At 39.1% G+C, this 15,533-nt stretch overlaps 2 long non-coding RNA genes across 2 annotated transcripts; both read right to left on the reverse strand.

Moving 5' to 3' along the window:
• Positions 1–223: 223 nt before the first annotated feature.
• On the reverse strand, positions 224–12,184 carry LOC122655516. Its single transcript, XR_006331974.1, has 3 exons — positions 12,169–12,184; positions 10,920–10,921; positions 224–355 (listed from the first exon to the last, which is right to left on the reverse strand). It is a non-coding gene; the product is annotated as an uncharacterized LOC122655516 (long non-coding RNA).
• On the reverse strand, positions 7,148–8,031 carry LOC122655515. Its single transcript, XR_006331973.1, has 2 exons — positions 7,783–8,031; positions 7,148–7,701 (listed from the first exon to the last, which is right to left on the reverse strand). It is a non-coding gene; the product is annotated as an uncharacterized LOC122655515 (long non-coding RNA).
• Positions 12,185–15,533: the final 3,349 nt, after the last annotated feature.

Genomic DNA, 15,533 nt, shown 5'->3' on the forward strand with positions numbered 1-15,533 from the left:
ATCAAATATTGAACCCATTCTCCATTTCATGAACTGAAGTAACGGATGTAGCAACATATCTCAGTAACCAAAAGGGAGTTAACAATTATGATACCAAAAAATATAATAATAGTACAAAAGAAGAAAATGAAACAGAACATTCCTGAAAACCTCAAATTAAAAAGACTTAGTAAATTATGATTGGTTTGTTTCAACTTTCAAAAAGTCTTAAATCTGTGATTGGTGGGATCGATGATATAATCGGGTCATGGATTTGCAGGGTGAAGTGATGGCATGTGGCTACAAAGATGTTCAGGTGATGTGGTCTATCCTCGACATGTCCAACCCCGGAGAATGCAAAGTGGGTTCTTGAAGCCTTATATCTTCCTATATGGGAAAAAGAACTCTATCAGCGAGTGTGGTCTAAGCCAGCACTTTCATGAGTCTATCTCTTTCCTCCTCATATGAAAAGACAGCTCTGCCCCCTTATTTTAACGAGGAGAGAGATAGACACATGGGAGTGCTGGCATAGGCCACACTCCTAACAGAAAACTGCTTCCCCACACATATATATATATATAGCATAGGCCACACTCCTGACAGAAAACTGTTTCCCCATATATATATATATATATATATATATGCCAAATGTTCTCTGTGTCGGGGGCGCAGACTGCGTCCAGACGCATGGGGTGGGCGAAATGACCACCCTACCCCCTGAATGGCAGACCCATGTGTCTGGGCGTAGGCTGCGTTGTGGCACAGAAAACATCAGCCCATATATATGTGTGTAGTCTTGCTCTTGCTACTCTTATGTAAATCCATCCCCATTTGATCATCAGTACGTCCACGTACGTAACATAATTTAATGGGTTAACATGTTTGGATTTGTAGATAACTTATTAGTTAGGGTGCTACTTTGGTAAGATGAGCTTTAATCATTCCCCTTCTTAATTTTCAAGGAAGAAGGGAGCCAGAATGATAAAAGGAAAAGATACAAATTAAGGACGACAAGAAGAAATTATAAAGTGAATTTTCATCCAAGATTTTGCAAAATTTTTTGGTTTTGACATAGGTCAAAATGAAGTCAGCCCTGTAGATATAATAGTTTCAACCGAATTTTCTACCTTTCAATCTTTGTTTAAGTGAAACAACACGTCATCTTGTTTAGGATCATGAATTCAATCAAAATTGGTAGAAATTTCAACCCATTTCAATGGTTCCGGTGGTTTCGACAGGGAGGGGGATTTTGCCAGAAAACCCCAATTTTTTTTTGGCCAAATCACCAACAAATCTTAGTGGAATAAGTTGGAGACTACTACAACACATCTACAACAACGATTTGTTGCACTTGAGCAAGTTTTGTTGAAAATTCAAACTTTGAGGTATAACTTTTTTCCTTAAGTTAATTTTTGCAAAAAATAGGATAAATATTTAGTGGTTGGGCTTAAACCTTTTATATTGTAGATATCGTAGGCCGATCTACGACTTCACAAAATCGAATTTAATTTTTTGTATTTAAATTCTTTTTTATTTTCTGAAAATTTTGAAAAAATTAGGGTTAATATACATTCGTTGGGGCTCAATTTTATATATGTTAGACAATGTTGCCCGATCTACGACTTCACAGTGTTGCTATTTTTTTAAATTTTTTTTGCCTGAAATTTATGTTTAATTTTCAAAAATTAGAAAAGTAATTTACAAATTTCAAATAAATTATGAAAAACAAGGAAAAATATTCTATTTTGGTTATGTTATTGATGGAATGTATTATATTTGTGGAATGGAATTTGGGAGCCAAGGGTAATGTCAAGCCCGTGATTGCTTTGTGGTTTAACGGCTTTGTATATTAAAATAAGTTGGAAACGAGTTACAGTGTGGCCAACGGGAATACTGGTACTGTAGTTGCCGTACGCTTTGTATGTATATGTCTATGTTAGGAGAGACAGGAGGATGGTGTGACCGACGAGAATACCGGCACTATGATCTCGACCCCAGTACACATATGTATACATGTGACTCGTGACATGACATGATAGATGCATGATAGTTAGGTTGGAATAAACCTATGGTACAACCCCTTTCCAACATGGGGTCATTTGTTGGACAACCCACGTGATAGGGTTGATGAGATTTGCTGAGATACCACATCCGTTGTACGATGATGATTTCTTTCGGAAGCGGACCGAGTTCGGGTTCTGACCGTTTCTTCGAAATCGAACGTCAAGACAGGGTTTGCGAAAAATCTCTTGAGCAGTTCGGTACTACAGGCTCCCACCCGCAACTCGGGTTTGACATCGTTGGGATCATCCTGGAAAGCCCAAGATAGGTCTGACCTTCTGCAACGCTACGGAAGTAAAATAGTGACTACCTATCCACCACGGCCGCGGATCACTTTGGAACCCCTTATAGGGGTTCCCTCCCTCATTTGCACATAACATTTTTTCTCGGGAAGTGCACTCCCAAACCTCTGTTTTGCCAGTTTCAATGTCCAGAACTCTTTTTCACTCGTCCCAGGTCCTTCCCATCTACCTTGAAACTCGCAATCTAGTTACCCTATCCGTAATCCAGTTCACCTAGATCCCAACTACCCAACCTATTCCTACTATCATGAACCCATAAATTTTTTCTATAGATACCATGAGTCCCACGTGACACCGTTATTCAGTCCCAAGATCGAGCATTTGACTACTAGATCTCTCGCGATGCTGTTACTCTGCCCAAAGTCAAAAATGTCAAAAGTATCAAAAGTAGTTGTCTTTTTGTGTTCTTTTCCTAGTGTGAATAGTGATTTTCATTTGTTAAAATATCCCATTTGATTTACTTCCATATATTTTACCCTTTGTTTGTACTGTGTCACCAATGCATGTCGGGATCGCAACTAGCAAAACCGTTATGTATACGGGCAATACGATACCAATACCTCAAACCATGTTTAGCCTTCCTTTGGTATATATTCTTAAAATAGATTCTGGGTCAAGAATGAATTCTAAAGTGAGAATTGGGAAATAGTATCTCTGTGAAACGGGGAAAATGTTGTATACATATGAGTTGACATATGACCCTCCTCAGGCCTTGCAGTGGTGGGAACCTGTGATCTTTAGATTGGATTGTTAGGCATGTGAGTTTTACCATTGACTCTCATTTTCTATTGTACAAAATCAAGAAAATCTTTTTTTAATACAATCCAAAGATCAGTCGTCGTGGCTTAAGATGGTCTGATCGCCACTCTAGGTGATGGAAAACTTGTTTCCTTAAGTATTTAGTAATTTTGAGCAATCACTAACCTCTTTCGTTCACTTGTTCAGATTCAAGAGTTCAACCAAGTGATATTGGATTATCCTGTCCACTCCAATGGCCTCATTGATACACCCAAAGTCCTAGCCGATATTGTAGAGTCCCTTGTTGGGGCTGTTTTCGTTGATTGTCATTCCTCACTCGAAATAGTGCGGCAGGTCTCTCTCTCTCTCTCTCTCTCTCTCTTAAGGCCTTTGCAATGGAACTAACAAAAGAGGCTTATTTGCATTCCCCAAGGGAAGAGAGGACGTCCTGGGATTTGAATTACTGGACTGATACGAGCACACAACAGAAACTAGGCTTGTGACCACCCCCAAATAAGGTAGATAATCCGTCAATACACAACCCGCTGCTTCGCCAAGAGAGAATGGGTTGTGGGTGGTTGGGTGCAATCTTTGAATGGGAAGGGGTGCTTATTGAAGATAATCCTGATCTTGAAAAGCAAGCATGGTTGGTTCTGTCCGAAGAAGAAAGAAAATCCCCACCCTGGCTTTCATACTAAAAAGAATAAAAGAAATGAAAAATGAGCAAGCAATCTCTGAAGTTCTCTGCTAGTCAAGAGACCCAGGGCAACTGAGAAGAATGGCTTCAAGAAAGGAAGCGATATATTAAGGTTTGCAAGGTGGGATTTATAGATTCCTGATAGGGTCACAAGAATTTGTTAATGCTCTGATGAATTACAAGATTCCAATGGCCTTGGTTCCAACCTTAAGAGAATGGTAACATGAGGGCCTTGATATGCCTTGACTGCCCACTTATGTTCTCGAGAGGGGACATGAGTAATGGTGTAGCCCATGATCCAATTGGACTTCAAAATAGGCCATTGGCAGACCAAGCGGCAGATCACAGTGATCAATCGCATGATTTGTCGCACCACTGTTGTACCACATAAAAATGACTTATTGTGAGGTGGGACCCACTTTACACTGAGGTGCACTCATCTTGGGATGACCCTAGGTAGTGTGGGACACACCCATGCCTTCACACACCTGATGGGGATCATGGTGATGGGTCTACATGGCTCAAATGTGGGAATAATGCAATTTTGGGCTGGGAATCACATTAAGCATCCAAATAGGCCTTAGTAGCACTTGTCTATTAATAGACTTGGGCTTCAAAAACTTCATTTCTCACCCTCACACTACCAAATTCGTGGGAAAGAGAAGAAGAGAAAGAAGGAAGGAGAAGATGGAAGTGCAGCTGCAACTCTCTCTTGTGCCCTAGTACACCAAGGTTTATCCATTTCCTCCTCTCTCCATACCTAGGACACACAGACCAGGTATTTTCACCAAGACCGCACAAGTTTTGAACTCCCTTCCACAAGTGCACAAAGTACACATGAGCTACACAAGTTCCATTAAAACAAAATGGTTTCTTTTTCTTTAAGCCTATAATTGTACACACTAGGGGAGAAATAGGGTCAGGTTGGGTCGGGTTTTTTAAAACCCTAGCCCAAACCTGAGTCCTCTTAGCTCAACTCAAGCCCAACCCGGCCCTAGGTCGAATTGAGATTTTTCAGCTCCGGCTCAACCTTGCTAGGCTCAGCCCAGTCCAGCCTGGCCCTAATTGACCCTAATTGGGCCGGATTGGCCTTGATTTTTACTAGGTCCTTGTTGGCGCTAATTGACCAGTCTCATGTGATTGGGTATATTGGTGTTTTTTATACTCAATTTACATCACCAATGTAGACCATTTCGTAAATATCCTACAATCAAAATTATCACATTACTCTTTCACATGACAAAACATCAACACTAACAAATTGATTTTGTTTAATGATTGCCAACTGCACAAACTTCCACTTAAAAAAAAAAAAAAAAAGAATATTAAATAAGTTGGGACAATTCACATTGCACCAACTTCTATCCATTGAATAAAAGGGTAGGTGGTTTAGACATTCAATTTTACCACCTTGAGGGTATTCAAGGCAATGATAAGATAGATATTCTACGACAAAGGGGAGGATCTACCTTGTGTAAATTTAAAATTATCAAAGTATCCTTAAAAAAAAATTAATAAACTATCCAAAGGTCTGAAATTTATGAATTGGGTGTACTTTATCACAACCAATGATGCAAAAAATGATTGATTGGGTCATTGTTTTATGTTTTTTGATCATATTGACCACACTTGAATAGAATTTTTACCAATTTTTTCCCCAAGTCAGTGCCCGTGAAGACAAAAATATAAAAAAAATTAAATAAAATATAATTAAAAAAAATGTGTACTACCATCGAAATATACTCTACGTGATTGCACACACTAAACCGAATTAAATTAAAAGAAAAAAAATGAACTTATGATTTAAGAAAAGAAAAAGGAATTTTACTGGCCTGAAGAATCTTACCAAATAAGTTCATATAATTGGTTTCCTCCAATGTTTTAATCTTGACGTTTGAAGTTTCATGGTCATTATGATTTTCTCTTATCATAACAACATTCATATCTTCTGAGATAGGAAAGTGGAAAAATGAAGTCAAATGACCACCTTAGCACAATGAGTTCTTATAGACAATATAATGCAACAATGTGTAATAATTTTGTACATTACTCACATCAAATGCATGCATTTCAATAACTGTTTGATGTCATGCATTTTATAAAGGTAATGAAATTTCTATGTTTTCTATAATCTAAATGATATTAAGACCATGTTGGCCAATCGGACCAGAAGTTCATACTCTGGGAAAGGAGGGGCCACGTCAAGAATGGGCCCAAGCTCAAAAGGGATTTGTTTTAATGTCCAAGTGGTTGAAGTGGTCCAAATGATGGATTAATGGATGAAGAGGGGTTAAACTAGGCCCCTGGCAGATTAAAAAAAATGAAAAAGTTGCAGGCCAGTTATGGTTTTTTCAAGGGTCTCTCTTGGGAATGGATTAATTGCCTTACGTTGTAACAACTTGATTGGATTGATTGACTTGATTATAACAAATTGTAGCCCCTCCTAGTTAATTCCTAGAGCACAGATTGATGTTATATTTCTGGAGAAGGAAAAAAAATGAAAAATTACAAGGAGACTTGCAGCAGCAGAGGTTGAAGAAGAAGAAGAATCCCATCCCTCATGGTTTTGAGTTGATTTTGGAAAGAAGATGGATGATTGGGGAATTAGTTCACCTACCTCCAAAACTATATATGGGCTTTGGGCTAATTTATATATAAAAAAAATAAAAAAAAAAAATTAATTTCAATGCTAAATTTCCATGACTTGGGCCCATTTGTTCAAATCTGTTATAAAAATTGCCTACAGATAAGTAGTTTTCCAAAAGGTTTCTCGTTCCATACTTTATTATGTGAGCTACCAAACGGTTTTTATTTTATTGATAAAAAATGATTTTCATTACTCATTTTTTAAATAGGTCATAAACAAGAATAAAAATGATACCAAATCACTAATTTTTTTTTTAAATAGGTCATAAACAAGAATAAGGATGCAACTTACTGGTGTCGAATTGAAAGCGAAGAATATCGAATCATTAGAGGGCAGACCTCGGCACAACAATAAGATTGCTCTATTGTGACCCAATGGTAATGGGTTCGAGTCGGGAAACTACTTTTCCACAAAGAGGAGGTAAGGTTAATGTACATTATAACCCTCCCCAGACCCTGCAATGGCCATGAGTTCGTCGGGAAACCTCTTTTCCTCTCTCAAGACCTGCATGTGTTAGCACTAGAAACAATATGACAAGCTAGCAGCCATGAAGAAGGATGACTGAAAGATTAACATAGGGAGAAAGGCCAAGATTGATAAAAAGGACAATTCCTGGAGGGGTTATCTAACAGAAACAAATAATAATCCATACACTTCCATATAAAAAAAATTTAATACATATACGTAGATTTAGAAAATAGTAATATAGACATGATAAATTTTAGGAAGAGGTGAGAATATTTATTGATAAAATCTCCCACAGTCGAAAAGACTAAGGACCTGACAGCTGACCCTCCTCATAGATACACTGTTCCCTTTCTTTCTTTACAGTTCCATTAACGATTACACCCAAGCAAATTTCTTTACAGATTCTTGTGGACATTGTACATTTGTCTCCCAAGGATCATTCTGCCTCTAACCTCGATTGCCTAAACAACCTACGTATGACCTCCTCATAGATGTTCTCTTCGTCATCAAATTACAATAATGTGCCGAATATACATGTTTGGGAGGGTTGGGGAGAGAACCAAAATCTTATTACAGTGAGCCTATATTTTTTTTCCCTTTATTTACAACCATTATAAGCTCATTTATACTCTTCTACCACTAAACTCTAATAACTCTGGTGGTTTCCGACACATTCTCGGAAGAAAATAAAGACTTGGGATGATACGCTAAGATGACCTGCCTTGTTAGCTGTACAAGGATGCCTGCCCTTTTACTGCCCAAAAGGACTCCTCAAGAAGAATATGAAGATGAAATCCCTATGCGCCTTTCTGCAAACAAAGTAGATATGTAACATTAGACTGGGTTCACTGAGCAACAAGAACCCAAAACTGCTATGAAAATATTCTCACCTCCAGCTGTGATGAGCTTTTCAACACGTGCAACAATATGTTTACCGTAAGTGTATCTCTTCAGCGCATTCAAATGGACCTTGATGCGAGACAAGATCAACTCACGGCTCTGATCATCACACGTTTCTAGAACCTTCTGTACAACATAATTTGCAAATGGATCTTTCATCATGGCCTGTCATTTTGCATTTCGTCAATTTCTATCAACCAGCACTAATAGCGTATATAAAAAGATGGACGAGCACTTATTCTAGATCTCACTCATTGAATTCGAACAAATTGTATATACAAAATAGACCTTTCAGGCTTCTTTGCTTGAAAGTAATGAAAAGGAAAGCAAGAGGTAAAAGTTAAAGTCTCACTTTTTGATACATCAATAAATTATTAAAAAGATATGTGGCAATAGGAATGGAATGCCAGATACCAGAATCCACAATGTAGAGCCTAATTGTAAGTTACAGTGCGAGGCCAGTCTAATTCCTTAGGGATGTCATTGATGTTAATGTTCAATCAACATGTCAAATGATAAAAGCCTTCTCATCAACAAATTTATATTCCAACATCTCAGATGACAATCTGAGCCTGAATCGGAAAATGTTAGTAGCACAGGGGTATAGAAATAGCTGGTCCGCTTCTCTCGGGGGTATAGAGAGAGCTGGTCCGCTTCTTTTTGGTTTCATTTATCTTTTACCATCTGTTGTTCAGCACAAGGGAAGTTACAAGGGGTTCTGCTTATTGCATAAATTCCCTAACTAATTCACCAACTTAACCTGAAATGCTGTTTGTAGGACTTTGAGGTTACTAGTAGACTTCAAATCAAATAGTCAAGCTACACAGACCAAACTTTGGCCTATGTTGCTTAATTTGCTCCTAGACCTATTTTATATCAATGATAGTATAAGATTTTAAAAAAGCCCATCTACTAAAAAATTATGTTTGTTTCTTGGCTGGAAGAAAAAAAGACCAAGACCTAGGTTCGTTGTTACCTAAATTTTAAGTTCTCCTTTTTTTTTCCCCTCTTAAATAACAGGTACTTGATACAATACAAGTAATAAACAGCACGTGCTCAAAAAAATAAAAGCAATGAAACCGAATCTTGAAGTTAAAAGTTTCACAACAAAAAATATGGTAAGGGTACAGCACCCACGTAGTCCCCTAGGTGACCGCCTGGAAATCCAGCACAAACTCACCTACACTGGGCTCACTACCATGTAATAGAGAAGAAGAAGAAGAGGAAGAGAACAATGGAAATCGGTTAACACTTGGGAGGTTTCCACTTAGTGTTGGAGCTCCCACATCATTTCATATATATAGAGACTTAAGATACACAAGAGACACAATAGGAAATAACAAAACCGAAAATACCTAAACTACCCCTGAACATATCTGAAACTTAAAACAGTTTCTACTAACATGTATCAAGGATGAGGTTTCTTAAATGTACTATACCAAAAACATGTCATTTTTAGTTTGGGGAAGATTTATGGTTTAGATGCATACATCATTGCCGGAAAAAAAAAAAAAAAAAAAAAAAACACTAGTTTGATGCATACATCATTGCAAAAAAACCTAGCTTGATGCAATCATTCAGGTTGTTTTTTACTAATCTAGTGATCCATTGTAAGAAGGATCTCCATATGTTCTTTATTGACCTAGAAAAAGCTTTAGAGACCCCAAAGAGTTTTTTGGCAAATTACTAGAGCGGAGAAGTGTTTCAAGTAAATATGTGGACATAGTTAGAGATATGTATAATGGTGTGGTAACTAGTGTAAGAATTGTGGGGGGTCAAGGTAGTAATTTTCCAATTACAATTGGGTTACATCAAGGATCAGCCTTAAGCCCTTATTGGATGATTTAACCATAGAAATTCAAGATCAGGTTCCTTGGTGTATGCTTTTTGCCGATGTTGTTTTGGTAGATGAGATAAAAGCAGGGATTAACGCCAAGTTGGAGTTATGAAGATCAACCTTGGAATCAAAAGGTTTTAAGATAAGTAGAACGAAAACGAAGTATATGGTGAGTAACTTTAGTGACACACTAGGACAGATAATGAGGTGGTGAAAATTTATGAGAGGAAGATTCCACAAAGTGATTCTAAGTATTTGGGCTCAATCATAAATAAAAAAGGAAATATAGAGGATGAGGTTTCATAGAAAATTAAAATAGGATGGATGAAGTGGAAAGGTGTGTTATCGACGTATTCCTTTAAATATAAAAGGAAAATTATTCTAGAGCAATTATACCACCGTCTATGATGTATGGTGTGGAATGGTGGGCAGTTGAGAAGCATCATATAGATAAACTCAGTGTAGCTGAGATGAGGATGATGGACGTGTGGCAAAACTAGGAAGGATAACGTAAGGAATGATCAATTAGGGCTGATTTGGGAGTAGCTCCGATACATGATCAGCTATGAGAAAGTCGTTTGAGGTGGTATATGATGTAGATCAAAGCATAAAGAGGAGAAGGACCAAAATAAAATTCCGGAAAAAGTTTCTGTTCATGCATTACTATTCATGTGAACAGTACCCGAGTTACTGTTCACGGGTACTGTTTACGTGACCAGTATTGTGGGTCCATAAGCCTTGAATGGAGAAGGAAGTCCAAGAAAATAGTTGAGATTCTATGGGCCCCACTGAAGATAGCAAGACAAGGCAGATTTTATTGCTGATTAGTTAGTTACTAATTTTGTTTTCCTACCTTTTTAGAAACCTTCTTTGTTTAGGAGGCTGGATTCTATAAAGCCTTTAGTAGTTTCTATTTTCAACTAGTTACTATTTTCAATTAGTTGCTATTTTCAATTAGTAATTATTTACCATTAGTTGCTATTTTTTACTTTCTATTTTTGTAAGCTTGCCTAGGCTATTAAATAGGCAGCCACTGTAATGGAGGAGGACAACGAATTATTGAATGAAACTTTGAGGCCATTGCTTGCAATCGGTTATGGGAGAAAATCCCCTTTTCAACAGCTAAGATAGCTGTGGGTGAGAGACCCAGGACTGAGAAAGTCCAACCCTATCTTTCTATCCATCTTCTTCTACCCTTTTCTTCTTTTACTTTCCACTCAATTAAGTGTTTGGTGTTCTGCTGCAACCTATCATCGATCCTACTGTAGAGTGGTTCTTACTTGAACTGACTGCTACATTATTTGGTATCAAAGCTACAACCATTGTAAAGACCACATCAGCCCTAAGACTATCAAGGACTGTTGCTGCAACCATAGTTGTCATGGCGTCGCCATGGCGTCCTGGCGCTGGAGAAGCATGCATGGCGACCTACGCCATGGCGTCCCTCTTCTATTTCTTCTTCCTGTCTCTCTGTCCCCTTCGATTTCTTCTTCCTGTCTTCGATTTCTTCTTCCCTCTTCGATTTCTTCTTTCCCTCTTCGATTTCGTTTTCCTGTCTTCTTTCCCTCTTCGATTTCTTTCGATTTCTTCTTTCCCTCTTCGATTTCTTCTTCGATTTCTGAATTTTCTTCTTAAAACTTGAGAAACAATAGAGAAAAAATAAATTATGGCTTGAGTATACATCTATTAAAACATTAAACATAGAGAAAATGACATGTCGATATATCGACGTGACACCCCTCCACCGACTTGGATCGCCGTGCCGCCGTGACAACTATGGCTGCAACACAGAAGTATTAGGAGTGACCCTGCACACTTGCGGCGCAAATACCAGGCGGGAACGTGCTGCAAACTCGAGCCACGATACCTCTGCATCTGCTGCTCAGATTCCACTGAGTTTTGGAGGACTGTTTCCTGTCTCTATTCCCTGCCTTCGACCTTAGATTGGTGCCAATACTGTTGCTGGTTTGCAAGATACTACCTTACCTTCTATAGTGGTGCAAGTTTGGCCATGTCGGCCTGAACCCGCCCTGGCCCGTCCTGAGCCCGAACAGGGCCTGGGCTAAAGATTTCTGACCCTGAGGGCAGGTCAAGGCCAGAAATTTCTAGCCGAGTCAGGGTTGGACCGGGCCAGGGTTGAGGCCTCAGGCTTAGCCCGGCCCAGCCCAGATCGACCCAGATTTTGGTTGGGTTGCTTTGTTGATTTCACTTGGTTATATATATTTGGGATAAGTCCTTCCATTCTAGGGCCGACTGTTCTTGCTTGGGGCAACTCTCTTGGGGATTTTATAACCAATTTTACAATGACAGTTCATCATGGTGGGTGTGATGGAGTGCAAATGGCAATCTTAGACTCTTATGTGGGACCCATATTCTGCATAATGGTGGGGTTGAGCTTATCTCTTATTGTCTCTTCTTGGTATGCATACCCATCTTTTGTACCGATTCCTAGAAACCCATTTCTCTTGGAGACACTATCCTTACTTGTGGGTGGAATGGTGGATTGCTTTGGGATCTTGTGTTTCTGCCAAAGCGAAACATGAAGCTCGATGGGATTTTGGGTGTTGGGCTTCTAGCCATATACCTCACTTCCATTTCTTTAAGGTTTATGGCAGATCACCTTGATCTCAATTCTCAAACAATATATGGAGTGTTAAAACCTATAATTTGTTGTGGGTTTTCCATTCCTTTGTAGGATAATTCATGAAGTGCCCTGTGTATAGATGGCTTTGATAATATGGCATATAATCTGTTGTGGGAGCCCTGATCTATTGAAGAGCTTGTAGCTTTCTCTTTCTTTCTCTTTATTATATAACCACTCATGTAATGTTGGAAGTGTTCTTCAGAAACTTCAAACGATATGTAACTGATGTCAAAATCAATAATGGCAAAAAGCATAGAAATTAGTCTGTGCATGTGGAACTGTGGGTCAAGGGCCAGTCAGGGTGGGCTTGGGCTGGGCTGAGCCCGTCAAGGTCAGGGTCAAGGTTGAAGTTTTTAGGCCCTGAGTCAGGGTCAGGGCGGGCCCGGGCTAAGCTAGGACGATTCAGGGTTGGGTTGGGATTTTAAAAAGCCCGACCCAACCCGGCCCTGTTGCAGCCCTACCTTCTAATTTCTGATCTACTTTTTAATTTTGTAACCCGACCTCATCTCTTAATCTGGCAACCAGAATTAGCCCTAATTTGGAGGGTTAACTTACCTTGTCTAGGCCTACACTCGACCCAAATTTCAAGCCCATCACAGGGCTGGGCATTGAGGATCTGTTATAGGACTTAAAGCTGACCTGCGGCTAGGGTTTTGACTGCTGATTGGTTCTATTGTCTTGTAGGTATTTGGGGTTAGTTGCTGATCTGAGAGTCAAATCACACCTGCGGCTGGGCTTTGTTTCTATTTTCTGCTGCAACTTCAAACCACCACATCTCTACAACCAGCCGCTGGGATTGGGAGATATTTGGAGCACAGCATCCCTTATTGTGGCCTACAGTTGATCCAAGTTTGGAGCAATTCTGCCAGCTGAATCATACTCGAAGTTTCTAATTTTGAACTGAGTTTCTATTTTTGTTATTCTGTCATATCTCAATTTATAGCCATCCATTGAAGCTGATCTTTGGAGGGCTGATTCACGCTATTGTTCCTTCCAATTGATGGGTTGAGGTTAATACAAGGAAGATGAAGTCAAAAGTTCCTTCGCTTGCTAGGAAAAGGGATCTATTCTTCTTCCTTGATTGGTTGGATTCTCTAGAGGAATATTTTGACTGGTACAATCCGACAGAGGAATGGAAGCTTAGGTTTGTTTACTCCTGATTGACTGGTCATGCTAGACAATGGTGGAAACTCCATGGAGAGAGACTCAGAGTTAGAAGTTGTGAACCTAGGACTGGGGAAGAGATGAAGTACGAGTTGAAGAACAAGTACCTACTGGAACATATGCGAAGAAAGCTCTCCCTTCGATAAGATTACCCCCAAAAACCACTTACAGTTGAAGAGAGCGTGAAGCAATTAATAGACTTAATGGCCTCTTGAGCAAAAAGTTTAAAGCCACATTTGGTCTCCACCATCCTCCACCTCCAACGGAAGCTATCGTGGCAGTCGTTGAAATTTTGGAGATGGAAGAGCAACAAGAGAAGAAACCTCCAATTAGTGAACCAGAACATGAAGTAGAGGTTAATGTTGAAGACAATCCGAAAATTTCAGTCGTCAAAGAAGAGTCAGCCCTTGATCTTTCGAATGCTGAGGCTTACACTAAAGAATTTGAAGCAAGCAAAGTTGAGGCAGTGGACAATGTGGAACTTGGCACTATAGTGGACGAGGTGGTTGAAGCATTAATTGAACTGATTGAGAACCACCAGGAAGACGAACCAAAAGAGCTCCACGTTGCATCGGAGATTGAAAAGGTTGAAGACGCAATTGTAGAAGACCACATGGACACGACTGATGATATTGAAGTTGATCACATAGAGTTTGTGATCCCACCTGAATTTTTTGAAGAGAAAGCTCCTTGCATTGCAGATTACATTCCAAACATCTGCGAGCTGCAGGAGTATTGTTTTGGGCTGAAACTGGATGTGCACCACACCAAACTTGTCCCTAAATTCTATAAAACTTGAGGACGAGTTTCTTTTAAGTGGGGGGAGAGTTGATGTAGATTAAAGCATAAAGAGAAGGACCAAAATAAAATTCCGGAAAATTACTGTTCACACATTACTATTCACGTGAACAGTACACGAGTTACTGTTCACGTAAACAGTGTTGTGGGTCCATAAGCCCCGAATGGAGAAAGAAGTCCAAGCAAATAGTTGAGATTTTGTGCCCCACTGAAGATAGCAAGACAAGGCAGATCTCATTGCTCATTAGTTAGTTACTAATTTTGTTTTCCTTCCTTTTAGAAACCTTGCTTGTTTAGGAGGCTGGATTCTATAAAGCCTTTAGTAGTTTCTATTTCCAATTAGTTTCTATTTTCAACTAGTTACCATTTTCAAATTAGTTGCTATTTTTCATTAGTTACTTTCTATTTTTGTAAGCTTGCCTAGGCTATTAAATAGGCAGCCATTGTAATGGAGGAGGACAATAAATTATTGAATGAAACTTTGCGGCCATTGCTTGCAATCGGTTGTGGGCGAAAATCACCTGTTCAACAACTGAGATAGTTGTGGGTGAGAGACCCAGGACTGAGAAAGTCCAACCCTATCTCTCAATTCATCTTCTTTTATTTTCCAATCAATTAAGTGTTTGGTGTTCTGCCGCAACCTATCATCGATCCTACTGTAGAGTGGTTCTTACTTGAACTAACTGCTACATTAGTATGGTCATGCTCAACAAAGGCCCTTTATATGTTCCAGTACAGAGGAGTGATTTGATTCAGATTGAAGGAGCTAAAAGAGCCAAGGGCAGACCTAAAATGACTTTGGGAGAAGTGGTGATGAAAGACATGCATAGCTTAGGCCTTGTATCATGTATGACCTTGAATAGAGCTGATTGGAGGGTAAGGATCCATGTAGCCGACACCATTTAGTTAGGATAAGGCTGACTTCTTGTTGTTGTAGTGATTCATTGAAAAAACAACACTAAAAATAAATATTTGAGCAAAAAATTCAAAGTTTTGATAGACAATTGTTCTTGCGCAAACCTGGTTTCGATTCTTGATTGAAAATTGTTTATATCTCAAATGGTGATGAAATCAACACTACTAGACTTGCTTTTGCCAGTAGAAGCAAGTAATCAAGTTGATTTTACAAAAAAAAAAAATGATTAGAATGCCTTACAAGAACTCTCGGTAAGTGCTTTGCAGCCACAACATGTTCTGCAGTGTATAAGAGATGCACTTAGTGTATCGACCGTATTGGATCACGTATCAACTCAATACAATCGATACAATTTCTTAGGTATCATATCAGTACCGTATCT

The sequence above is a fragment of the Telopea speciosissima genome, chromosome 3 (genome assembly GCF_018873765.1).
Source record: "Telopea speciosissima isolate NSW1024214 ecotype Mountain lineage chromosome 3, Tspe_v1, whole genome shotgun sequence".
Lineage (NCBI taxonomy): Eukaryota > Viridiplantae > Streptophyta > Magnoliopsida > Proteales > Proteaceae > Telopea > Telopea speciosissima.